General features: G+C 44.8%; 1 long non-coding RNA gene across 3 annotated transcripts in view; it reads right to left on the reverse strand.

Annotated features, from left to right (window-relative positions):
• Nucleotides 1–220: 220 nt before the first annotated feature.
• The window catches only part of LOC137546070 (uncharacterized), a 55,454-nt gene continuing 27,850 nt past the window's right edge, over nt 221–27,824 (reverse strand). For 2 of the 3 annotated variants that reach the window (XR_011026166.1, XR_011026173.1), the window contains 3 exons: nt 15,331–15,499; nt 8,523–8,760; nt 221–296 (listed from right to left, as the gene is read on the reverse strand). This is a non-coding gene — a long non-coding RNA (uncharacterized lncRNA). The remainder of the gene's footprint in view (nt 297–8,522; nt 8,761–15,330; nt 15,500–27,824) is intronic. The other variant, XR_011026172.1, reaches the window with a different exon arrangement.

Here is a 27,824-nt window from a genome sequence, read left to right on the forward strand (position 1 = left end):
TTATTTCCCCCTCATCAGTTACTAATCACCAGTGTGATTTGATCTATCAGCTGTGTCAGCTGGCTGCCTCAGCAGAGCAGCTAATTTTTAAACACAGGATGTTAACCCTATGTCTGCTTCCATGAATAGAGGAAGTAGACACACTGCAGATTTATTGCAGGATTTGAATCAGCTGTAACAAATAGATTTGTTTATGCTGTTGCTTATATTTTAGAGTAGAGAGAAAGTTCAGGTCCGCTTTAAAGTATACATTTCTGGGGTATTCATTGCTGTCCATTCTCCGCATTGCAAGAAAACTGGAAAACAAAAGCAAACAAATCTATATTAAGTCATATAAAAAAATGTAGATATAGTGATGTAATCATACTCCAATCCAGCATTACTGCATTTGTTGTAACATAAAGATATGTTTTGTTATGCCACATTGTTACCCATAACATAGACAGTGGGAGGTAGAGTCCTCCTTACCTAACCTTAGCGTACAAGGTTGGCGGCAGTCAGCTTGTGAGTATGTTGTCTTGTGCTCAGGCTGTCTGTTGATACGGTATGCAATAGTGTTATGTATCCCGCCCCTACCTGCAGTCTGATGATCGCCTGATCTCTGCTTAGCTCAACTCCATCTATCATTTTACTCTTCTTCAGAAACTCGTCAGTAAGCAAAATCATTAAGCAAATAAAGCGTTACACTATAAAACACTAGGTCCTTTGCTTTTACATTCAGTTCAAGGAGTTTGACAGTGCTCATCCTATAGTCATTCTATTTGCTAAGGAAGGATAGTGTAATACCATGATTAGGCAAACATGAGTTCTGAAAAAAAAATTGCCTATCGCAAAAAAAAAAACAGGAAAAACTGGCAGATCGCCAGACAGCATCCACCCAGCATAATGTGTTCCATTGAGTGCTCAGTAGCCTTTTGGTGAACCTGCCGGCTCAGTGCTTGCTAGAACAGGATTTTTCACTACAAAAGAGAGACTCGCAGATAATTTGACCTACTGTTTATCTGCAGGAGTCACGCTAAGATTTCAGGTTTAATTACGTTAAAAACACCAAGGGCTGGTTCGCACTGGGTGATTTTTCAGCGCTTTGCTGACCGCCGGCGATCAGCAAAGCGCTGCTACTAATGTATCCCTATGGATACATTCACACAGCAGTGGTTGTGATTTTGATCAATCGTGAACCCGCTGCATGCAGAATTTTGGGGGCGATTGCGCTGTGATTCTCATTCTATTGAATAGGAATCCCAAGTGCCAATTGAGCTGAATCGCAAAATTTTGCCCGCAAATCACGATCGCTGTTAGAGCTGTAGAAGTTAAAAATGGCGCAGGAGGAGCTCTGGTTAAATGGCACCACAACAATTATTAGTGACCAGTGGCAATCAGTGGCGTAGCTAAGGAGCTGTGGGCCCTGATGCAAGTTTTACAATGGGGCCCCCCAAGCACTCCACACATAACAATTTATATGGCGCACCAAAATCTGCCAATGGCAACTATAGTGTCAGAGGTGCAAGAAGGGGATGGGGAACAGTTTGTTAATGATTACCACTATTCAAAGTATTTATAGACGTGATTATTATGAGCACAGGACCAATAGAGAGCTAATACTGTAGTTGAGGAAGGGCCCTTTGGGGCCCCTCTGGCTCAAGGGCCCCGATGCGGTCGCTACCTCTGCACCCCTATTGCTACGCCCCTGGTGGCAATGAGTGATATGGTGCCGTTATTTATTGGGCACCATAGTTATCATTCATTGCTGCTAAATGCGTTTTTACTGCAGTGAACTACAGAGGGGGCTAAGGATAGGCCCGGAGTTGGTTATATTTAGGCTTGGGGGGTAGTTAAAGTTAGGCACCAAGAGGGGTTTGGGTAAGGTTAGGCACCAGGGGGAGTGGTTAACTTTAGGCAGCACGAGATGGGGGCTTGCGGTTAGGCATAGGTAGAGAGGAAGGGCTATGGGTGAGAGAAGGGTTAGTTTAGGTGATAGTAAAATATCAGTCAGGGCCTTTTTCCACTACCCTGCCATTTGCGATTTGATTCCGATCGTAAAACGCAAGGTACATTAAACTAATGGAAAAGGCAGAAGCAATTTCCATTAGTGTGGAGCGATTGCACTGCGATTTTGGTCCAAGTGCAATTGTCCTCCTGCCGCGTTTTGGATGCGATTGAGCTCTACTATACTGAGTATAGTAGCTCAATCGCAATCGCATGGTGGAAATTGAAACGCGATCGCATTTCATAGTGGAAAAAAGCCCTAAAGATGACCAATTTTTTACCATTGGAATTAAATCGTAGAATGTTGATAATCTTACTGATATTCTACTAGCAGCAGCCTCTGGCGCTATTTTTATAGGTATTCTGTCAGAGCACCCAGTTACAGTTCATGCATGTTGAGCTGAAGCTGTTAAACCAGCGCGTCGTCGAGAAATACATTTTTCATGATTTTCGGAAGGAGGGGGTTCTAGCCACTCCTATTTGTTTTCTCCTAACATGCTTCCTTGTATCTGGAGAGTGTATAATGGCGTGACTGTAAAGACTGTAAAGAGCGAGCAGGAAACCAAAACAATCTACGTTGTTTCAGTCATTTGCATTGATTTCGTTTCAAGGGTGTTTATTGTATGTAAGAAACAAGTTCACAAGGTAGCGTACAAACATTCTTAGTATATCCCCCATAGGGGAGTTCTTAACAAATAGCAGTAATGGGTGAATATAAAAGTGAAACATTCTTATATAATTAAGAACTTAATTTCTTACCTCCTATGTCATCTAGAGTAATCTAGTAAATGAAAACAATAATCCCAAATAATTTTGTGTTTTTTTAGACTGAAAGGAAAAGGGGGAGAAAAGATGGAGAGAAAGATTGGGTAGGAAGGGTGGGTAGGGGGAGGAGGTGATACAAGAAAGGACCCATGAGTGGGGGTACCACAACATGCCAATGGGTACCCTTCAGGGGTTAAAAAGAGGAGAGGGGGAGAAAGAAAAGGAGAAAGAAAGAAGAAAGAATGGATGTCTACAGCGATGGAGTAAAACTCCTACAGAGCTGCAGACATCTGTAGTGCTTATGAAGCTTAATCCGGTCCGCCAGCACCACTCCCCTCCCACTTATACATAGCTGTGACTACATTCACCCCACAAAAAATGTATATATGTCATAATGTAGACCCTGTGCCAAAAGGTTGTATTACAATGTTCACTTTAAAAAGAATGAAGAGTGTATTCGAGTCCTAAGTTATCCTGAAGTTCGATCCAAGGAGTCCAAGTTGCGAAGAAATAGTCCACCTTATCGTGGACTTTGGCAAGTATATGCTCAGACAACATCACTTTATTGAGCGCATCAAACACATGATTAGGATTGAGAGACCTGGCCTTCCAATTATAAGCGATATGTCTCCTCGCCAATGCCATAACATGGTGTAGAAGCTTATTCGCAGTGTTGGAAAGATTACTGGGTCTGTTACCCAGCAGGGCGACCGATGGGTCGAGAGACAACTGTATATTAAATATGAGAGAGATGCGACCCCAAATAGTCCTCCAGAAAGCCTTGGCCCGTGGGCATTGCCACCACATGTGCCAGAGAGTTCCCTTCTGTCCGCAGCCTCTTGGACACAGATCCGTTTGGTCAGGGCAAATTGCGTGCATTCTTGCTGGCGGGAAATAAACCCGGTGTAAAAGCTTTAAAGAAGTCTCTATCGAGGAATAGAAGAGACTGTTCTTGAGGAGTGTAGAGCAGCAGTGGCTCCATCTCTCCGCGGACATAGTTCTACCGGAATCGTGTTCCCAGGCGATCTGGAATTTAGTTTTCTCTTCAGTTACCTCTTTTTTTAACAGAATATAAATGTCTGAAATTAAACCCTTGTCTAGCGGACCATTTCTGCATCTTATCTCGAATGGTGTGTACACCATCATTTCTTTGCTGTTATCAATAGTGGCCAAGTACTTAAAGATTTGTGAGGCTCTCGGGTACTCTACCGGGGGCACATCTCTCTCAGAATAGAATTGACTCAAGTTCATCAATCGAAAAGCCTTAGTATACTTTCCCAAAGAGACCAGCCCCTTTGCGATCCACCATCTATAAAGGTTAGGGCGTAACCCCGGGGGGAAGTCAGGACTCCCAATTATCTGAGACATTAGACTAGTTCTAAGTTTTAAGTTGTATATATACCTTAGTTTAATCCATAGTCTGAGGGAATGGGCCAAAATAGGTGATGAGTTTTGGATGAGTTTTAACGGGATTTTGGATGCCCACATCAGACCCTGAGCTAGGAAAGGGGAGACCAGTGATGATTCCAGCTCTACCCACATAGGAGCCATGCTGCCATTGTTAACTAGAGCTAACTGTGCAAGCCTGGCTGCCCTATAGTAGTCCAGTAGTATAGGGAGGTTGAGGCCTCCTGATTCCTTGGGCTTGGCCAACGAAAGATATTTAATCTTGGCCTTTCTTTTGGACCAGATGAATTGATTGATTTGCTTTTGGAGTTTGGACAGGTGTGAGGTGTTAATTGGGATGGGAAGGACTCTGAACAAATACAGGATTCTTGGGAGTAGTGTCATTTTAATCGAATGTGTTTTACCTAATAGGGACAAAGGGAGTTTAGACCAATTATGATTTAATCGTGTGTAAGAAGCGATCAGATTCTTGCTATATGGAATCCCACATTAAGGGCCCTTTTCCACTAGCAATCGCTAGCGTTTATGCTGAACGCTAGCGATTGCTGAATCGCAATTACCGGCGATTCCCCGACGTTCGCGGCCGCGATTTTGCTATGCTATGCACTGCATAGCAAAATCGCGGCAAATATTGCTCCGCCGCGCGTTCGTGTTCCCGGCAAAAACGAATCGCGGTAGTGGAAATGACCTACCGCGATTCCTATGTTAAAAAGCAAACCGTAGCGATTGTAAAATCGCTAGCGGTTTGCGTTTTTGCGATTCAGCCAGCGCTGGTGGAAAAGGGCCCTAAGGGCTGGTGCACACTACAAGAGCTTTTTTAAACGCTAGAGATTTTAAAAGCTTTTGCTAATGCAGTGCTATGGGTGATTATAACAAAAGCAGATCGCTCCAGAGTGAACACACACATAGGATAACATTAGCAAGAGCTTTTAAAATCACAAAGCGCTTAGAAAAGCTCTTGTAGTGTGCACCAGCCCTAACTTTAGTAGAGCTTAGACACAGGCAACTTGCACACTATGGGCCTGGTCCAATTCACACTTTCTCCTAAGTTTTGTCCTAGGAGATCATTTCTGTTTCATTCTGAGATCATTTCAGATTAATCTTCTGTTTAAAATAACTTTTGCACTCTGCAATTGAAATAGTACTAAAAAAGTAGGTCAAAATGTACTGTCAAAATTATTTTCTTGCTTGCTTGCTGGTGGCTTAACCACTTGAGTACCAGCAGTCTCTGACTCCGAGATGGCTGGTACAGGGCCGAATTTACCATAAGGCACTGTAGGCACGTGCCTATAGGTGCCTGATGATGGAAAGGCGGCTCACTCCCCTTCGTGAGCGCCTCCCTCCTTCCCTATTCAGAGTCCCGGTGAGAGTGTAAATGCCCTTGGCATTCCACTGACGAGATCTCCCCTCAGTCAGGGGCACCTCTAGCTACTTAATATTGAGGTTCCTCTAGCTACCTAATAGTTGGGGGCACCTCTGACTACTTAAAAATGAGGGTACTTCTGGCTACCTTATACTAAGGGGCACATGTAGCTGCCTATGACAGGCAAAGCAAGTAAGGAAGAGGTGACAGCTGGATGCGTTTTGGTGGGGGTTTGTAGACTCATGGAGGGTAAAGTCTAGGGTGTCAGGACAACTGTGCCTATAGGCGTCTGTGAGGTAAATCCGGGCCTGGGCTGGTACAAAAAACAGGGCTCACCCACATCACGCCACATGGACCCATCGCTCTCGCCATTTGTGCCGCTCTCCCGTCACTGAAGCCTACTTGCTCTGCCATTGCTGTGACAGCAGAGCTCCGTGAGCCAACCAGGAGACAATTTCATTGGCTCCTGAACCTGTGATCACTGTGAACCAATGTGACTGGCTCGCAGTTATCACAGGGTCAAGAGCCAATGAAATAGTGTGTAGGCAGGCTGGCCAAGATCTTCGCCACTTAAGGACCGCAGGAATTTTGAATGATCTGTGCTGGGTGGGCTCTTCAGCCCGCAGCACAGATCAGATAGCAGGCAGGGCGATCAGACTTCCCCCCTTTTTTCCCCACTAGGGGGATGTCCTGCCGGGGGGGTCTGATCGCCGCCGCTCACTTTTGCCTAGCGGGGGGGCTCCTCAAAGCCCCCCTCCGCAGCGTTATACCCCCTCCCTCTCCTTCCCTCCCTCTCCTGCCTATCAGAGGGCGGCGTTTCCCAGCCAATCAGAGGCCGGGGATCGCAGATCTCCTTTATGGCGCTGCTGTGACAGCAGCGCCGTGCAATGTAAACACCGGGGATTTCTTCCCCGGGTGCTTTCATTTCGCCTGCGAGCCGCGATCAGAGGCTTGCAGGCTGTTCACGGAGACTCCCTCCGTGAACTGACAGGAAACGGTTCCATGGAAACACCACTGCGACCAGCAGCCGCATATCGGCTTTGGCTGGTCATTAAGTGGTAGATCCTTTCCAGGGATTGCCTTTGTAAACAATAAAGCCTGGTACACACTTTCAATTATGATTGACCAAGCACTGACCAATTTTACCATGTAGTATAAAGGTTTACCAACACAACCTGCTCATAGTACCTCATATTACATGGAGGTGGTAAATTTGGTCAGTGTTTGGCCAATTAAAATTGAAAGTGTGTACCAGGCACAAAGAAGATAATGAGAGTCATCCATGAATAGATTGACTAGTCCAACACCTGTCAGAACTGTCATATTTTTACTACCAACTGTGTCTGCGACATAGGGAAAAAGTAATTTACAGTGCATTTTACACCGGGAGAGGTGTATTTCTATTAAATGTATGTGTACAAATGTATTTTAAATTTTATGATTTTTTGCAATAGTGCTACTTTAACGTGTCTGCACACATTAGTGTCTGTGCAAACGGAACAAGATCTGTCGACAGACATTCAGACAGTGACGCAATATCTGTGTCTCAGACACTTTGCTATTTATGTGCCCTGTGTTGCAAGTGACCACATGACCACGCTGAGGTACAGTCAGACATGCATAAGTGAGCATTAAATACAAACTTCTTCAACTTCAAAAAGAAGGTGTCCCTTTGGGCAAGAAAGTAGACGTGAAAAGCAAAGCAAAAAGTTTTTTGTTTTTTCTTGTTTTTTTATGATGAGATAAAGGTTGGTTCACTTTGAAAGCAATGCAGATTCTTTCTTTATAATACGCTGTCAAAAAAGCCATTATTGGGCTTAATACAGTTCCTTCTCTGAACTTATCATCCATATTGCCATCCAGAATTTAGGACTTCACCAGTAAATTGTAAGCACAGTGGGACTTTACCTTCAAACCATAATCCAAAAGTTACACGAGATATAATGCTATATGGCTACTACTGTATAATACTAACGCCATCACCCGGGTCCTCAGTCTCTGCTTACCTTAGCAATGTACCAGTCCTCCAGCTCATGTCCCTACCTTCACCAATGGACTCCGACGCACATGGCCTTGCTAAAATAACTTCAATTGTGCCGTGTATGCAGGCGAGAGAGGCTCCAGCCTCAGGGCACAGTGTAGGAGGGGGGCACAACTCACTTAGCTATCATTCCTTGCTCTCTTGTCATAAAATTTGTAGAGATGTACAGAGGCGCCAGAAGGATAAAAATTCACTAAAAACGTTTAAAACATTTGGGAGGCGGTGGTGGATCAGCCGACCCAAAACAGACACAAAGCTGTCGATTTCAGTAGAAAAACATTAAATGTTTTTAGTGAATTTTTATCCTTCTGGCGCCTCTGTACATCTCTACAAATTAAGATATCTACCCTTGGTGAGGGTGTTACACCCTCTTTTTTCCTCTATCCACAGAGAGCGATGTCTTATGCTGGGAATACACGATGCGTTTTTGCGTTCGTTTTTGCATTCGTTTTCGCTTTCGTTCGATTCTACTTTCGATTCACTGCTCGATTCTCCTCTCGATTCCTTACCTTTTCTTATCAATTACATTCACTTGAATGAGGAGAATCGAAACGAAAGTAGAATCGACCAGATCCAACAGGTTGGAATTTATCTATCGAACCCATCTATCTAAAGTAAAAACTTAACGTGTATTCCCAGCATTAGTCCTGAGTGGGGACAGGCTTGTACTCCCCACCTGCCCATACAGTAGTTGCCTTGGTGATAACCCAGGTTTGTAAGTATAAGACTTACGCTTCATTCAATTCTCTCCCATTTTCCAATACATACTACACTATATTGGTCTCTCGGTTTTCTGCTTCTTGTCACAAAATAGCTTTAGATGGTTGCAGGGGTAGAAAGCCCTAAACAAAAAGACTAGCCCTCCTGAAGGAGAGTGTGTAACACAAAGCGGGATAAGAGGCACCCAAATGATAAAACTGTGTTAAAAACAATTAAAATAGAAGGGGTGATGTGGCTTACCTCAATGATGACAAAGTCAGATATGACTTTGATAATGACAAAGAACTTTAATATGCACTTGGCAACGCGTTTAATGGGTCTCAACCCACTTTTTCAGGCCGAATACAGTGCCAGAGTTCTCTATAGCCGAGCTGTAGCCATATCTGGCGGCGATTAATCATATGCTTGTTCCAGGTGAGTGTTTCAGGAACTACTGCAGCCAAAGAGATCAGCAGGACAGCTAGGCAACTGGTAATGTCTAAAAGGAAATAAATACGTGTTAGAGATTTAACAACATAGTTACCTTAATCTGCAGTATAGTAAAACAACCACAAGATGTCACTGTGTGTAAAATGCAATGGTAATTATTGAGATTGTCCTTTTCTGTATTCACCCCATATTCTCTTTGTTCTAAGAATTTCCTGATGGTGGTTTATGATTTGCATGTTTTCCTTCAGTAAAGAGTTCTAACTTGTTAAATGGTGTGCCTATCCGTATCTACAGAACACTCTGCTCCAACAATATAGCAGCCTCCATATACCTTTCATTTCAGGTTCCCATTAACAAGCAAGATATATGGTGAGGTATGTGGCGTTGTCCTTGGAGATTATGGCAAACAAGTGGCTTGTTTTGAGTTCTGCCTATCAGGTGCAGCCTGGGAAATATAAGGACATTTACATCCTATGTCGTTATGTCCAACAAAGGGTATGTGGAGGATTTGTTTATCGATTCCCTGGTTCAGTCACAATGTCACGTTGTGTGTGGCACTGATCAGGCTGGGTCTGCATGGGGACAATATGCAGACTTATTTTGTCACCTGCAAGTGAACTATCCTGGCAGCACAATAAAAACTAGCAAGTCTTATATAACCCACACCCACTGCCATTTCCCTCTCATCTTCCTCCCCTTTGTATATATAGGAAGATATGATCAGTGACTGTGCTCTAAATGTATTTATTTGTTAGCTTTGTTATTAAACATGGTTTTCATTGTGTCCAAATTACGGTATTGTGTAATGTCTATTTTTCCTTCTTTTCCTCGTTCAATAAAAGGACACACAAAAGTGTAGTGAACTAATTCTTAGTGAAGAATGTAGTGAACTAATGGATTCTTCTCTTCACCAAAACAGCAGTTTTGAGATATTTGTTGGGGAAAAAAAGGCATAAAAACCATACAAATTTACCACTTGCACCAAGTTGGTAGCAGGTGCCGACGTTTTCTAGCTATAAAGGCAGGATTCACACTTTTTTTGTGTGCATTTTTTCTGCATGGGACAATGCATTTCAACTGGGAACCAATGTGGATAAATGTGCTTAAATGGGCTAGTTCACACTTAAAGCGATTTGAGCACATTTTTATTATTATTTATTTAAATGAACCTCCCTGTATAGGAGGCAGGGCTGCCATCAGAAATTTTGGGGCCCCTCACACATCATCAGGCCTGGGCCCCCCTTCCCTGGGCCCACCCACTGGTTGCTGTACCTGCCCACTAGCCACCCCTATCCATGTCCGTGCGTAAAGTGCGCTGCGGCGAAAACTGTGCATGGCTCCGACACTGAAGAAAGCGGCATGCACAGCAGGATGCGGCAAAAAGTTGGAGTGTACATGGCATGTTGTGGGTGGAGCCAAATACTAGCAAAATACAGGTAGTTCCCGGTTAACAAGCCAAGTATAGGTGGTGCCCCAGTATAGGTAGCTAGGTATAGGTGGTTCCAGCCCCAGTATAGGTAGCCAGGTATAAGTGGTGGCCTAGTATAGGTAGCCTGTAACCAGATATAGGTGGTACCCCAGTATAGAAAGTCTGCTGTAGCGGGCTCACTCATCTGCTCCCCACGTTCACGCGCTGATGTCACTCTTCTCTCAGTGCTGGAAAGCGGTGTGCTGGTTAGTGAGCCACAGGCCCGCAGCCAGCACATTCGGCCCTTCCATTGCTTTTGGGGGGGGGCCCAGGGCTTCTGTCTATCACTGCAGTGTCAGTTGTCCCCCCCTGATGGCTGCCCTGATGGGAGGTCAGTAATGGTGTGTGGGCTTGGGGGTGCAAGCCCATATGAGATTCGACATCTTCTCCACCCAACATCTGGAGGATTTCAAAGCTCCCAGGGGTGTCTCTTGCGCATGTGCGTGCCGCAATGCATTACGGGAGATGTAGTTTGTGTTTGCAAGTATAGCTCTGTACTATCTGTCCATAGACTACATATCCTGGCATACATGCCGGTGTGCACATTAGGCACTGCTGAGAGTTTCAAAATCCTCCAGATGCTGCTGGTTGGGTCAAGAAGTTGGCAAATCCCATCCAGGCCAGGGGCCAGAGGAACAGCATCTTGTAGGTAGATAATAATGTACCCCCACCCCCAACAGCACTCACCATTATGAACGTCATTTAAAAACAAAAACGGTGCTCAAGTCGCATGCATTTTTCTGCATAAAAACACACATGCGTGCAGAAAAACGCACACAGAATATTGACAGACCAGTGGGAATTTGGCATCATGGTACACATTTTATTATTATTAATTACCATTTATTGATTGCGCTTGTATGGACAGATATACAGCTGCAGGCATGAATATGGGTATCACAGATTTTAAAATTTAAAAATACAGTTCCAAGAATGATACTTATAGTTGTTACTATATGTACTGTTTTAGAGCTGTGCATTGTTACATCTACACTGTGTGTATGGTTGTTGAAGCCTGACATGGCGTAGATTGTACATATCATAGACTACATTGGCTCCCATGGCGATAGTGGACATGCACCACTGCTGCAGCTGAGTTCTATGCACTGATCAGGAGTCTATGGCACAGTGATCACCCAGCCAATCACAGTGATCGCAAGTTGAGAATTGTAAAAAAAAAATGCTCTAATTCTTAAAGAATTTCCAAGGTGACCAAAGAAATGTAGTTGTACTTACCTGGGGCTTCTTCCAGCCCCTAGAAGTCATTTGTGTCCCTCACCCCAGCTCCGGTCTTCTTCGGAGTCTTGCTGGCAGCCTCTAAGGATCGCCAACCCCCAATGGATCAGTGTCTTCTGCACGTGTGTGGGCAACCTTGATTCAGCTTCAGAAACATTTCCTACAGCTATATATTAAGTCGGTATGGAGCCCTGCCCTCCCACTAGTCTTAGCCTAGGCTGTTTATTATTTGGAATCCCCCCCCCCACGCACACACACACAGAGAGCGCATTCTGGGAGACCAGAGATCTTTTTCACTAGCTTTAGAACTGTCAGAACATTCGAACATTCTGCAGAGGTTACCTGCCAGTACTATAGATGTTGCCACCTGTGATTAGTAGGTTTTAGAAGGCAAATCAGGGAGAGGAAAGGTTTTACAATGGGCAAACCCAGACTAAATAATTTATAAATTAATATTATAAAAAAAATAAGCCATTTTATTCTTTTCACTATTTTTACTACAGGTACTCTTTAACTTACAGTAGAATGAAGGAAGGCTTCCATTTCTTTCACGGAAAGAGAAAGATTATACTGGTGATACCAAGCGCCTACACAGGTACACAAGCATGATGTGGTGTTTACTACAGGAGTATCCCTTGAGATATGTCAATAAAACAGATCCTTTGTTAAAGGCATAGTTAATCATACCATACGTGTGCTAATCTGTTAGTGAGGTAAGCAGCAAAATGTATAATATCAAGGGCCTTGGCTGTATGTACAAGATTTACACTATAAGACCAGCCCAAATGTGTCAACAAAAACAAAAAATTTCACACAAATCCTGGTAATTACATAAAACATAGCTAAAGCATTTTTATTATTGATTACTATAATGCTTTAATCTTCTGTCTCTCTGTACAGTAAGAAAATACGCACAATAACTGCATACAGCTCCGTGAATAACCAGAGTAAAGCAGATAATACATAATTGAATAGCACACCTTAAAAAACCTACACAGAGATATAATATCAAGAGAAACACTAGAATAAAGGGCTCCCATGACAAAACAAGCTTACTATTTAAGGGCATAAGAGGTAAAAATAAGACGTGAGTACATATGCACACATGTGGTGATCTTATCAAGCATGGCATGCTGGGAAGAAATGGGAGTGGCATCTGGAGGGGCGGGGGTGAGGGGGTCAAGGAGCATGGGCCCATGGGGGAGGGGAATGGGCCGCAGCATAGTAGCACTTTGACCACCCCATTCTCCTCTCACTGTGGCACCAACACCCAATCAGAAACAGATCTAGGGGAAACCAGGAAGGATAATCAATTCTATAAGGTCAACATCCTCTCAAGTTCTTCATTGGCTGCCAATTAGCGAGAGGATTTATTTTAACGCTAACCTACAAAGCTCTCTACAATCTTTCTCCTCTACACATTTCCTCACTTGTTTCCAGATACCATCCCAACAGCAATGTCAGGTCTGCACACAACCTTCTTTTGTCCTCTTCTAGAATCACCTCCTCACATTCACGTACAAGATTTCTCATGTGCTTTACCCCCCTCTAGAATTCCCTTCCACAACACATCTGTCACTCACCAACCTTTGAAATCTTTAAACGCTCCCTCAAAATTCACTTTCTTAGGCCATTCCCTTTTCGACCTCTGATCAAGTCGTACTCCTCACTTGATAAGCTAGAAATATACTGCCTGTATGAATGCTGTATATTACTTCACCCCTTGCCTCCCCCAATCCCCTCTTTAACTACTTGGCGACCGCGTCACGCCGTTGGGCGTGGCTGCGGCGGCAGCCCCAGGACCGCCTAACGCCGATTGGCGTAAAGTCCTGGGGCTTCGTTTTGCAGGAGATCTTGCGCACGCTGCGCACACATCTCCGCTTGGTAGGCGACATCTAATTAGCATGTACAGCGCTGTGATCTACAGCAGCGCTGTACTAGGGACAGCCACGTGACACGGCTGTCCCCTCCAGAGTCTTGGCGGTTATCCGCTGTCATAGGCTGACAGTGATAGGCTGGGTGGCGGAGGAAGGGTGGGACCACAGGATAAATTTAAAAAATACACAATTTTCATTAACCACTTCAGCCTACAGTGTCGAAAATCGTATGCATCCGAGCAACGTTCACCTCCCATTCATTTGCCAATAACGTTATCACTACTTATCACAATTAATTGAGCTATATCTTTTTTTCTGCCACTAATTAGGCTTTCTTTGGGTAGTTCATTTTGCTAAGAATTATTTTTTTCTAAATCCATTTTAACAGGAAGATTAAGAAAGAAATTGAAAAAAATTCATTATTTCTCAGTTTTTGGCCATTATAGTTTAAAATTAGTATATGCTACCATAATTAAAACCCATGTATTTTATTTGCTCATTTGTCCCGCTTATTACACCGTTTAAATTATGTCCCTATCACAATTTATGGCGCCGATATTTTATTTAGAAATAAAGGTGCATTTTTTTAATTTGCGTCCATCACTATTTACAAGCTTATAATTTTAAAAAATATAATAAGACACTCTCTTGACATGTATATTTAAAAATTTCAGACCCTTAGGTAACTATTTATGTTGTTTTGTTTTGTTTTTTTAATTGTAATTTTTTTAATTTATTTATTTTTTATTAAAACATGTATTTGGGTAATTTTTGGTGTGGAAGGGAGACAGATAATTTAAAATGTAAAATAATGTAATGTAAAAAATTTATGTGGGTGTAGTTTACTATTTCAGTCAAAAAAGTCTTGGAAGCGTGCGATCATGCTTCCAGGAACTACAAGGAGGCTGGGAAACTTTTGTCTTTGCAGAAATACTGCGGCCTCTGATTAGAGACCGTCGTTTTTTCTGTGGGGGACTTAGATCGGTGAATGGGAATTATATTCCCATTCAGACCCCACCAACAGAAAGCTCTGTTGGTGGGGAGAAATGGGGGGAGGGAGGAATCACTTGTGTGCTGTGTTGTGCGGCCTTAAAGCTGCGGTGGCCTATTTTACAAAAAATGGCCTGGTCTTTAGGGGGGTTTAACACTGTGGTCCTCAAGAGGTTAAGGCCCCGTTCACACTGCACGCGTTTCCAGCCACGTTTTGGAAACGCGTGCAGGTGGCCGACACGCACGACATCAGACATTGCATAGAGTGCAATGTCTGATGTTCACACTGCATGCGTTCCGGACCTGTGCGGTCCGGGAACGCATGCTGCATGCATTTTTTGTAAAAACGCGTGGCTGTCCCATTCACTTTTCAGTGATGGGATCAGCCACGCAACGCACCCAAACGCGGATGGCGTGCGTTCGTACGCGTTGCGGTCCGCACGCGGTCCGCACGCATGGCCATCCGCGTTTGTGATGTGAACGTGCCCTAATAAAATTATAAGCCTGCAAGGTCAGAGCTCTCACACCCTTTTGTGTCTTGGAAATTGTTATTCATTTTGTATCTTGCAATCTGTTATACATTTTATTCATCAAGTTACCTTTGTCGCTGTAATTACCAATTTTGTTATTTGTACCAGCGTCCATATTTGGTTTATAACATTGTCTGTATTACTATGTACCCCAATTTTTTTTTCTTACTTTGTACAGCGCCATGTAATATGTTGGTGCTTTATAAATCAACTAGCTGATGGCCCAGCGTTGCCCAGGTATGTATTTGACTGGTGTTGGCTCGGTCAACTTTTACTAACCCTAACACACAATTACTCAATTACTCAATGGCCTAGTTTGTGAGCTTTGTGGTCTTTGGCATCAATTTGCATTTAAATGAAACAAATCTGATTGTCTGTGGCTTCACCCTCTTTTCTAAATTTGAACCCCAATCACCCAATGAGCCACTGTACCAGGTTTGAGGCTTGTGCCATTAAAGATAATCTGTACTGTCCGAGTTGTACAATAAAAAACATACCAATCGAGTCACTTTTCTTACCAATAGCTGATGTCAATGGTTTGTAATCAGACCTGTAACTCCAGACTCGTGTAGGAGAAATGAATGTGTTCATCATGTGACTCTACTTATGTCACCAATCAGAAGTGCTCCCTTTTTTAGTGGATCCACCTGTTGTTGAAGCTCATCTCGATCACTCCTGCTATTGTAACTTCACAAAATAAATGACATAATATGAGGTGAGTCAAGATCTAGCTAGCTCACCAACATAGTTTAAGCATTAAATTACCCGAGCACTGTATAGGCTTGTGAAATAATATACTGTAGTCTGTATGAGGTACGCGTGTTCTGGTAGGCTATTCCATCACTGCACAATTATTTCAGCACACACTTGCCTTATTCTGTGTAGACCCCTCTTTGTGCTGCCAAAAGAGCTGTGATCCATCAATAACACTGGTGGGTATATGGGGGCTGCCATAGTTATTTCCTTTTGAACAAAACCAGTTGCCTGGCTGTCCTGTTGATTATTTTGGCATTAGTAGTGTCTGAACCACACTCCTGAAACAAGCATGCGGCTAATCAGTCAGAAACACCTAATCTGCATATGCTTGTTCAGGGTCTGTGGCTAAAAGTATTAGAGGCAGAGGATCAGGACACCCAGGCAGCTGACATGCCTTTCAACTTTCTGAGATAAGAAAGAGGGACACTTTAAGACACGCCCCTGACACACCTCTAATCACACCCCTGACACACCTCTAATCACACCCCTGACACACCTCTAATCACGCCCCTGACACTCCTCTAATCACACCCCTGACACACCTCTAATCACGCCCCTGACACACCTCTAATCACACCCCTGACACACCTCTAATCACAACCCTGACACACCTCTAATCACGCCCCTGACACACCCCTAGTCATGATATCACAAAAAAATTCAAAAAGCAAAAGACATAGTTTTATAATACAAACATATTTATATTCATATTAATCTTTGAAAATAAGACAATATATCAATTTAGAGGATAGAAATAAAGTTTAGAGTACATTAAGTACATTTTTTCAGTAGAAAAAATATATATTTATTTAGATCAGTACATTAGTCCTGAAAGAGGAACAAAGAAGGAAGAAAGAAGGTAAAATAAAGAAGAAAGAGGGAGAGAAGGAATCAGTTCTGAAACAGGGACTGTCTGCCCGAAACAGGGTAAGGCAAGATCTATGAACTGATAGTAAAAGTAAGTAGTTTAAAATAAATAAATATGTCAGCCTCCATATCCTTCTCACTTCGGGTTCCCTTTAAAGATGCAACACGTGGAACTATACCCCAGCACAATGTCAGGAAAGGCTGGTAAAGTGTACCAGAGACAGTAATAAAGAAATAATCTATACTTACCCAGGGCTGGAGGAAGCCCTGGGTAAATATCAATTCTTTCTTTATTACCGTCTCTGGCTTCCTTTAAGTGAAAACAAAGTGAGGAGACAACACACTATTGTATCTATCCTCCGACTCCTAAAAATGACTTTTAGATATCCCACAGTTTTATGTTATGTATAAAACTGTTTAAAAAAACATATTTATTGTTTAATCTCAGCTGAATGTAACATTCTGTCTCTGTGTCTCAAATGAGTGCTCACATAGATATATTATTTACCTTTTTTTTATCTATCCTCTCCAGACAGAGAACTGGTCTTACCAGAGCAAGGTATTTTATGTATGTAATACCTTATCAGAAGTCCAACTGGGTCCCGACTGGAGAAAAACTGTCAGTTGCATAGTAGAATATTAACTCTTTCAGGCAGAGAAAGAAGAAAAGCATAACATTTGTGTGCTTGGCACAGTACATACACATGTTTATCTCATCATGTCACATGGATGTCACTTAAAGGACCTCTAAAAATCTTAAAATTTAAAATACATGTAAACACATACAAAGTACGTTTCTTCCAGAGTAAAATGAGCCATAAATTACTTTTCTCCTATGTTGCTGTCACTTACAGTAAGTAGTAGAAATCTGACATTACCGACAGATTTTGGACTAGCCCATCTACTCAAGGGGAGATTCTCAGGGTTTTCTTTATTTTTAAAAGCACTTAGTGAATGGCAGTTGCTCCGTCCAACTGCCAAAAAGTATGTAGCGAGCAGGGAGGCTGGCCAGCATCGTTGTATAAATAATATTCAGGTAGTGTCTTTATAAAGAATAAAAGCCATACTGAGAATTCCCCATGAAGAGATGGACTAACCCAAAACCTGTCGGTAATGTCAGATTTCTACTACCTACTGTAAGTGACAGCAACATAGAAGAAAGTTAATGTATGGCTCATTTTACTCTGGAAGAAATGTACTTCATATTTGTATGTGTTTTAAATTTTAAGATTTTCGCGAAAGTTCCTCTTTTTAAGGTTCCCTTTAAATCAAAACACACTGGGATTAGGTGTTAACTAGAATTATAAAATGGATCGAACTAACATTAAAGGAGAACTGTAGTGAGAGGTTGCCATATTTATTTCCTTTTAAGCAATACCAGTTGCCTGGCAGCCCTGCTGATCTATTTGTTTGAAGTAGTGTTTGAATCACACCAGAAACAAGCATGCAGCTAATCTTTTCAGAACTTTCAAAATTGTCAGAAACACCTGATCTGCTGCTTGCTTGTTCAGGGCCTATGGCTGAAAGTATTAGAGGCAGAGGATCAGCAGGATAGCCAGGTAACTGGTATTGCTTAAATAGAAATAAATATGGCAGCCTCCATATACCTCTCACTACAGTTCTCCTTTAAAACAATTGATAGCACGAATCTCAATGGTTTCCAATAATAACATCCTGTAGCTCTCCTGCTTGTAAACATCAGCCCTACCTTCAGAAATACGTAGTCAGCAAATCATCAAAACAAGGATTATTTAATGACATAATGAGAAGCAGCAGCAGAGAGCCAGGTGTTCTGTCATGTGAGTGTGTTCATGTAACAGAGGCTGTCAATCACACCGCACGCTACATGTAATGCAGAAGCTATTCCCTAGAAATCTGTCATTTCCTGCCTGCTGTCAGTGATGTCACCGGGCTGACACTGCACATAGCGAGAGCGGCATGTGTGGGACATTGGCATATCTCCAAAAACAAAACCACCGGCTATGCGTGCAGCCTAGAAATGGGCACATCAATGACTGTCATTCTATCTCTCTCTCTTTTTTTTTTTTTTTTATAATTCGCCACACTTCTTAACTTGTTTTCAGCTACAATAAACAGCAATCTTGTCCAGAATCTATGAGAAGCACTAAACAGCTAAAGTGCTAAAGTGTAGCAGTATGTTTTTATGAGTTATTATGTATAAACATGTTACAATTCATGTTCAGAATCAGAATCAGGAATCACACCAGCAAATTAAATGGTAGCAGTTACAGCACAACTCCAGCAGTAATGTTACTTTGGTTGTGGACCCAGCTCAGATAGGAGACAATCAGATTATTTTACAAACGTTAACTTTAAGCAGAATTCATGGTGAAGAGCGTATATGAAATAAGGGTGCGATGAAAAATGGGCTCCCACTTACGTTAATTATTGTTAATATCTACAGATATTCTTTGTTTTCAAAGTGTAAATAGTGTAAATCATTGTAATAAAATATTGGTATACATTAACAATATTTTACTACTTAACCTAACCCTACACTCACACAGAATCCTCCCCACTCTGATGCCCAACTCTAAAACCACCCTTCCTGATGCCTAACCCTAAATCCACCCTTCCTGACGCCTAACCCTAAGACCTCCCTTCATGATGCCTATCCCTAAAACCTCCTTTCATGAGGCCTAACCCTAAAACCTCCCTTCCTGACGCCTAACCCTAAAACCTCCCTTCCTGACGCCTATCCCTAAATCCACCCTTCCTGACGCCTAACCCTAAGACCTCCCTTCATGATGCCTATCCCTAAAACCTCCCTTCATGAGGCCTAACCCTAAAACCTCCCTTCCTGACGCCTAACCCTAAAACCTCCCTTCCTGACGCCTAACCCTAAAACCTCCCTTCCTGACGCCTAATCCTAAGACCTCCCTTCCTGATGCCTAACCCTAAAACCACCCTTCCTGATGCCTAACCCTAAAACCACCCTTATTGATGCCTAACCCTAAAACCTCCCTTCCTGATGCCTAACCCTAAAACCTCCCTTCCTGACGCCTAACCCTAAAACCTCCCTTCCTGACGCCTAACCCTAAAACCCCCTTCCTGACGCCTAACCCTAAAACCACCCTTCCTGATGCCTAACTCTAAAACCACCCTTATTGATGCCTAACCCTAAAACCTCTCTTCCTGATGCCTAACCCTAAAACCCCCCTTCCTGATGCCTAACCCTAAAACCCCCTTCCTGACGCCTAACCCTAAATCCACCCTTCCTGAATCCTAACCCTAAAACCCCCTACCTGACGCCTAACCTTAAAACCTCTCTTCCTGATGCCCAACCCAAAAACCCCCTTCCTGACGCCTAACCCTAAAACCCCCTTCCTGATGCCTAACCCTAAAACTCCCCTTCTTAACCTTAAATTGTTCAAAACAATAAATGTCAAAATGATAATTATTAATACTAATAATAATACCATAACATTCTAATTGTCAAAATGATAAAAAATTTAAAAAACTATAATGTTGTAATTTTCAGATTGTGCACCCAAATTTCTGCTTTGGTCGCCTAATAGCCGATATTTGCATTAGCGCCTATGGGGTGCCCAAATCTTCCATTAGTTGTTGGGTGCCCAAATTTCCTTCTTCCGGAAAAGCTTCTGATCAGGTGATTTATTATTAATTGTCTAATTGGATGGTTGCAATCATGTGATCATATATCACTTCTTCCTGTTTTAAACCTAAAAACAATTGATCAATGATCATCTCTCATTGGGCTTGGTTAACAAAAGCGTGCTAAAGCATAGCACAACCGTGCTATGCGTTTGGTGCGCAATGTAACTTGCACGCGCTAACGCAGCAAAGTGCGCCTGACAACCTTTGTTAGCGCGCGTACCTAAATGTTTACTCGTGCAAACCTTCAGGCGCCTTACATTGCGCGCTAAACGCATAACACGGTGGTGGGGCACTATTATGGAAAAAACCTTCTCCATAAATAGATCAGTTCTATGTGATCAAAAGTATTAATACTTATCAAGGAAAAATTTTAAATACATACCTACATATAAAATGTGCATTTCCGCCCAGAGTAGAATGCACTATAAATAATTTTTTTTTCTATGCTGCTGCCACTTACAGTAGGTAGTAAAAAGCAGACAGATGTAAAAGATTTTGGACTATTCCATCTCCTCATGTCCTGACTAGAGATGTCACGAACGGTTCACCTGCGAACGGTTCCAGGCGAACTTTGGGGGTTCGCGTTCGCCAGGACCATGCGAACTTTTGCGGAAGTTCGATTCGCCCCATAATGCACTATGAGGGTCAACTTTGACCCTCTGCATCACAGTCAGCAGGCACATTGTAGCCATTCAGGCTACACTAAGCCCTGGAGCCCCCCCCCCTTATATAAGGCAGGCTTGCTGGCCATGACACTCACTCATGTGCCTGCTGCAAATAGACAGACTAGGGAGAGCTGCTGCAGATTTTTTCTCCTAGGGAAAGATTAGTTAGGCTCTTGGCTTGCTCCTGGCTGATTGTTATTGCTAAAATAGCACCCCTCAACAGCTCTTTTGAGAGCTCTAATGTTTTCCTGATGTGCTTATTTTTTGTGTGTTGCTCACTGACACTGACATTATACAGCCCTATCTGTTGCAGCTGGACCTTGGTAATTGTTATTACTGTGCCAGCCAGGTCCTGCCTAACTATCTATACTGGGACACCTACCTATGCCTACCTAACTACTGGGGCACCTACTTACCTATACGGGGACACCTACCTACCTACCTATACTAGGGGACATACCTATGCCTACCTACCTATACTGGGACTCCTACCTATGCCTAGCTAACTACTGGGACACCTACCTATGTTTACCTACCTATACTGGGTCTCCTACCTATGCCTAGCTAACTACTGAGGCACCTACCTACCTATAGTGGGACTCCTACCTATGCTTACCTACCTATACTGGGTCTCCTACCTATGCCTAGCTAACTACTGAGGCACCTACCTATGCCTACCTACCTATACTGGGACTCCTACCTATGCTTACCTACCTATACTGGGTCTCCTACCTATGCCTAGCTAACTACTGGGACACCTACCTATGCCTACCTACCTATACTGGGTCTCCTACCTATGCCTAGCTAACAACTGAGGCACCTACCTATGCCTACCTACCTATACTGGGACTCCTACCTATGCCTACCTACCTATACTGGGTCTCCTACCTATGCCTAGCTAACTACTGGAACTCCTACCTATGCCTACCTACCTACCTATACTGGGACTCCTACCTATGCCTACCTACATACAAGAAGATAATAAAATCGTTGCTTCATTGTGGACAGACCAAATTTGATCAGCTTGACAGTCACTGTTGGTCTATCATTGAGCTACCACAGCCTGGCGACCATATGGGCTGGAAAACTGCCACAGCCTGCACTCTGGCCATGTTGCGCACCAGTCCAGCACGACCGTCACTACACAAACAGCTGTTTGCGGTGCGTTACACAGTGAGTTTGGTGTGTCAGTGTGAAGCAGTACCTTAATTACACTACCTGATTGATGTATACACATGCAAGATGTTTGAAAGCACTTTAGGCCTGCAATTTAGCATTCAATGTGATTTCTGCCCTTAAAACGCTGCTTTGTGTAAAATCCAGATTTTTTTTCCCCGGGACTTTGGGCATGTATCCCACTCCACCATGCCCCCCTCCAGGCGTTAGACCCCTTGAAACATCTTTTCCATCACTTTTGTGGCCAGCATAATTTTTTCTAGTTTGCAAAATTCGCCTCCCCATTGAAGTCTATTGCGGTTCGCGAACGTTTATGCGAACTGAACCTTCCGCGGAAGTTCGCGAACGGTGTTCGTGAACCGAAAATCGGAGGTTCGCGACATCTCTAGTCCTGACAGCGTGGCCCTGTTGCCATGGAGATGCAACACTGGAAGCGGCAATCAGGTGAGTGTTAAGCCACGCTTAACCCCCGCTCCCGGCCGATGTCCTATTTCCTGGTGGGTGACGTATACACACCTATACAAAGTCATGTGAAAAAGTACTGTATTTTCCCCCATATAAGCCACACTCCCCCCCAATTGAAAAAGTCCCTGCATCTTATACGACAAGGCGCACGACTTACGAATGCCTGCTGATATGAACTGCCGACCCGCTGCCACCTCGGGGATTTCCTGCCTTTGTGTGCCTGCCCCCCCCCCCCCCCCGTTTGCCATCCTCCCTCCCCCTTGTGTCACCTGAACCTTCTCCCCCCCCCCCCCCCCCTCAGGTGTAATGTGAATAGAGGCAATTTACCTTTGCCATGCTCCCATGACGATTGAACACCTCCACTCTCCCTCCCCTAGCCTCCTCTTCCTCCCTCTTGTGTCTCTGCCCCCACCCCCCCTCCCCCCCGGGTGTTGCAGTGAGTAGTGGCTGGTGGGAGCTTCCCTTCGCAATGTGCCTGTGATGACTGCAGACATCCATCTGTCTTGCAATTCTCGCTTTAGCGAGCGGCTTCATCTGATGACGCACAGTTCAAGCTGCTCACTAGAATGAGAAGTGCAGGGGAGATGGATCTCTGCAGTCGGCTCAGGCACATTGTGAAGGGAAGCTGCCACCTGCTGCTACTCACTGCAACATCCTGGGGGGGGGGCAGAGACACAAGAGGGAGGGAGAGGAGGCTAACAGGGGGAGTGCAGAGGTCTGCAATCATCGCAGGAGCATGGCGAAGGCAATGCTGCTGCTATTCAATTACACCCGGGGGCCAGGAGACACATGGGGGAGGGAGGTAGGCACCCAGGGGAAGGGGAACAAACAGAAGGGGACACAGGAGGGCCCATAGGGGATGCAGGAGGACCCATTGGAGACACAGGAAGACACATAGGGGATACATGAGGACACATGGGGAGACATAGGGGCACATGGGGACACATGGGAGACACAGGGGGACACATGGGGGATATAGGAGGACACATGGGGACACAGGAGGACACCATCTGGGAGAGAACATGTACAAGATGCTCCAGGACCATGGGTGTGTAACGATCGGTAAGCACAGAGAGTATCTGATTACCGGTGATCTGCAGTATCACTGGGAATACAGATATATACCAGATTATAAGTGATCTGCAGTCTCACCGATAATCCGATATACTAGCTAACCTCTGTTCACCTGAGTAGAGTGTAGTGTTTGGTGTAACAGTAACACTTTGAGGATTAGGCCTCAGTGCAGCAAGGAGTACTGCACAGATTCCTTCCGCAGACCTGAGCTCTCCAAGACGGGAGGAGTCAGACTGACAGTAGGAAGGATGTCTGGAAGTGACCCTCAGGAGGAAGGGTCGCTAACAGAGCGAGGAACCGCCTCTAACGTTAAGGTCGGTTCTCGAGGTCGGACAAGCCAGGTCGTACACACACAGGCAGATAAAGTACAAGATCAGGAGACAAAGGCGGAGTCTAAGTACAAGCAGGGTTCGGCAACAGGGTATCAGAAATATCGAGGTACAGAATCAGGAGGCTGAGGCGGAGTCTAGAAACGAGCCGGGGGTCGGCAACAGAGTGACAGAAATATCGAGGTACAAGATCAGAGTTCGGAAGGATAGTCAAGGCAGGCAAAGGTCATAACAGATAATCACAATCAAACTAGTACTTTAAGCTATCAACAGAATCTAGCTTAGTGTAGGATTACAGCTCCAGCTGGTCCCGGCACACTAACGGATCTGACTACGGATCTGGGTGCTCCCACGAATGTGATCGCACGCCAGACAAAGAGCAAGTGAACAACCAGCAGTATATATACTCTAGGACCTTTCCAGGACCTCCCTAATTGCTGGTCCAATGGGAGCAGTGGAATTTGTCAGCTGACCCAGCTGGTCAGCCGACTCCCTTCTAACTGCTATTTAAACTCTGCCTCTGTGCTCGCGCGCGTGTAAGTCTGAATCTTGGTGGACTATCAGTCCCAGCCACACCAGTACTGTCATGCAATGTATCTAGTGCGGGGGCCGCCTCTGATGCGGACTCCGCCGTTACCAATGCGGATTCCGCCGCACTGCCTATGCGGCATGCGGTGTTTTTTCCGCGTTGTGACGCCATGCTGGACGCGGAAACAGCCGCCTCACTTCGAGAGACGGCTGCCTTTCCGCGTTTCCTTACAGTACCCCCCCGAGGAGTGGACTCCGGACAACTCCCACCAGGTTTCTCGGGGTGTAAGGCATGAAACTAAACCTGGAGAAGAACAACGACCATCGAGCCTGGCGAGGGCTCAACCTCTTAGCCCCCTCGATGTACTCTAGGTTTTTGTGATCGGTGTAAACCGTGATGGTATGCTCAGCTCCCTCTAACCAGTGTCGCCATTCCTCGAAAGCCAATTTGATGGCCAAGAGCTCCCTGTTGCCAATATCGTAATTCCTCTCTGCAGGGGAGAACCTGCGAGAGAAATACGCACACGGGTGCATTCTACCCTGCAAGCCTGACCGCTGAGACAGCACAGCCCCCACCCCAACCTCCGAGGCATCCACCTCCACAATGAACGGGAAAGAGGCATCCACATGTCTGAGGATGGGTGCTGAACAGAATAGGCCCTTCAGGGTGGCAAAAGCATGTAAAGCCTCAGGAGACCAGTGAGTGGTATCTGCCCCCTTCTTAGTGAGGCAGGTAAGGGGAGCAATGACCGTGGAGTACCCCTTTATAAACCGTCTATAGTAGTTGGCGAAGCCAAGAAAGCGCTGAAGGGATTTCAACCCAACCGGCTGTGGCCACTCCAGAACAGCGGAGACCTTGGCAGGATCCATAGACAGGCCTGTGGTGGAAATTATGTACCCCAAGAACGCGACAGATGTTACTTCGAAGATGCACTTCTCAAGCTTTGCGTATAACGAGTTCTGCCTTAACTGATTTAACACAAACCTCACATGGTTTCTATGTTCAGTGAGGTTGTTGGAGAAGATAAGAATATCATCAAGATAAACTAGTACAAATTTCCCCAACACCTCCCGGAATACCTCGTTAATGAGTTCCTGAAAAACGGCCGGAGCATTACATAACCCGAAAGGCATCACCAGGTACTCATAATGCCCGACTGGTGTATTAAAGGCCGTCTTCCACTCATCGCCCCTTCTTATACGTATCAGATTGTACGCGCCCCGCAAATCTAGCTTAGAAAAAATCTTAGCGTCAGTAACCTGAGTGAACAAATCATCTATCAGTGGCAACGGATAGCGATTCTTTATAGTAATCTTGTTGAGACCGCGATAATTGATGCAGGGTCGCAGGCCTCCGTCTTTCTTTTTGACAAAAAAGAACCCTGCTCCAGCAGGTGACCGGGACGGGCGAATGAAACCCTTGGCCAAATTTTCACGGATGTACTCCTGCATGGCCAATTTTTCGGGCCCTGATAGATTGTACAAGTGACCCCGGGGGGGAACACAACCTGAACGGAGATCAATGGGACAATCAAAAGGACGATGTGGGGGCAATTTATCAGCTGCCTTGGGACAGAACACGTCGGAAAATTCAGAATACTGATCTGGTACCCCTTCCACCTGAAATCTGGTTTGCCCCAAGGTCAACTTCCCCAAACACCGCTGAAAACAACGAGGTGACCAAGTGGTTAACTGACCCGTGGCCCAGTCTATTTGAGGTGAATGAAGTTGCAACCACGGCATGCCTAGGATAATAGTTGAGGTAGACATGTGCAGTACAAAAAACGATAATTGTTCCCCATGCAGTACCCCAATGGTGACCTTCACCTCCGGGGTCTGTGACAGAGCACGATTCCGTTGTAGAGGGGAATCGTCTACTGCCGTGACCTGAATGGGGGGTGTCACAGGAGTGAGCGGAATACCCAACTCCTGAGCAAACTTAAAGTTCATAAAATTGGCCGCTGAGCCTGAGTCAATGAAAGCCTCAGTGGCCACAGATTTCTTCTCCCATGTAACTGTACAAGGGAGAAGCAATTTCTTTTCTTTAAGGGGTGCAAGTGGCGTGCCTAGGGTGTCACCCCCCACTACTCCTAGGCAAATTCGTTTCCCGACTTGTTCGGGCAGTTGATCCGTCATTCTCCGCCTTCGCTCCACCTGGGTCAATTTCGAACAACCAATCTGCATTGGTTCGGGTGGAGGCAAGGCCGGAGGAGATGAGACAGACGGAGATGGCGTTACTAAGGGTGCAGCGGAGGGTGCCACATATGATGTTAAGCTGGCACGGTGACTGCCCCGAATCTGCCTCTGTTGGCGTAATCGACGGTCGACTCGAATGGCCGATGTGATGGCCTCATCGACTGTCCTGGGCTCGGGCAAGGTTAGCATTAAATCGGAGACCTCCTCCGACAACCCAGACAAGAAGTAAACCATGAGGGCAAAATTATCAAATCTGGCCGTGACTGACCATCTGCGAAATTCTGCCGCGTAATCCTCGACTGAACCCCTGTCTTGCCGCAAAAGTTTGAGCTTCCGCTCAGAGGTTGCCGCAAGGTCAGGGTCGTCGTAAATTACGGTCATGGCCTTAAAGAATTCCTCTACCGAGGTCAGAGCAGTATCGGTAGGAGGCAGGTTGTATGCCCATGACTGGGAGTCACCAGTCAGCAAAGTTTTAATAAAGGTGACCCGTTGGGTCTCAGTCCCCGAAGATCGGGGTCTCAACTCGAAGTACGATAACACTCTACTCTTAAAATTCCGAAAGTCAGACTTGTGGCCGGAAAATTTATCTGGTACGGGCATACGTATGTCAGCACTAGGAGGGGATCGCACTGAATCAACTGATGTCTGGAGGGTTCGCACAGAGCCTGATAGGACATCAATCATAGTCTTGTGGCTACCCAGCACTTGGTTGATGTTTTCCACCGACGTGGCAAGTGCGCCCAGACGGTCAGTGTGTGCGTCCATTTGCATTTTTGGTCTGGCGTTCTGTAACGATCGGTGAGCACAGAGCGTATCTGATTACCGGTGATCTGCAGTATCACTGGGAATACAGATATATACCAGATTATAAGTGATCTGCAGTCTCACCGATAATCCGATATAATAGCTAACCTCTGTTCACCTGAGTAGAGTGTAGTGTTTGGTGTAACAGTAACACTTTGAGGATTAGGCCTCAGTGCAGCAAGGAGTACTGCACAGATTCCTTCCGCAGACCTGAGCTCTCCAAGACGGGAGGAGTCAGACTGACAGTAGGAAGGATGTCTGGAAGTGACCCTCAGGAGGAAGGGTCGCTAACAGAGCGAGGAACCGCCTCTAACGGTAAGGTCGGTTCTCGAGGTCGGACAAGCCAGGTCGTACACACACAGACAGATAAAGTACAAGGTCAGGAAACAAAGGCGGAGTCTAAGTACAAGCAGGGTTCGGCAACAGGGTATCAGAAATATCGAGGTACAGAATCAGGAGGCTGAGGCGGAGTCTAGAAACGAGCCGGGGGTCGGCAACAGAGTGACAGAAATA

This window comes from Hyperolius riggenbachi, chromosome 1 (genome assembly GCF_040937935.1).
Source record: "Hyperolius riggenbachi isolate aHypRig1 chromosome 1, aHypRig1.pri, whole genome shotgun sequence".
In the NCBI taxonomy this organism is placed as follows: Eukaryota; Metazoa; Chordata; class Amphibia; order Anura; family Hyperoliidae; genus Hyperolius; species Hyperolius riggenbachi.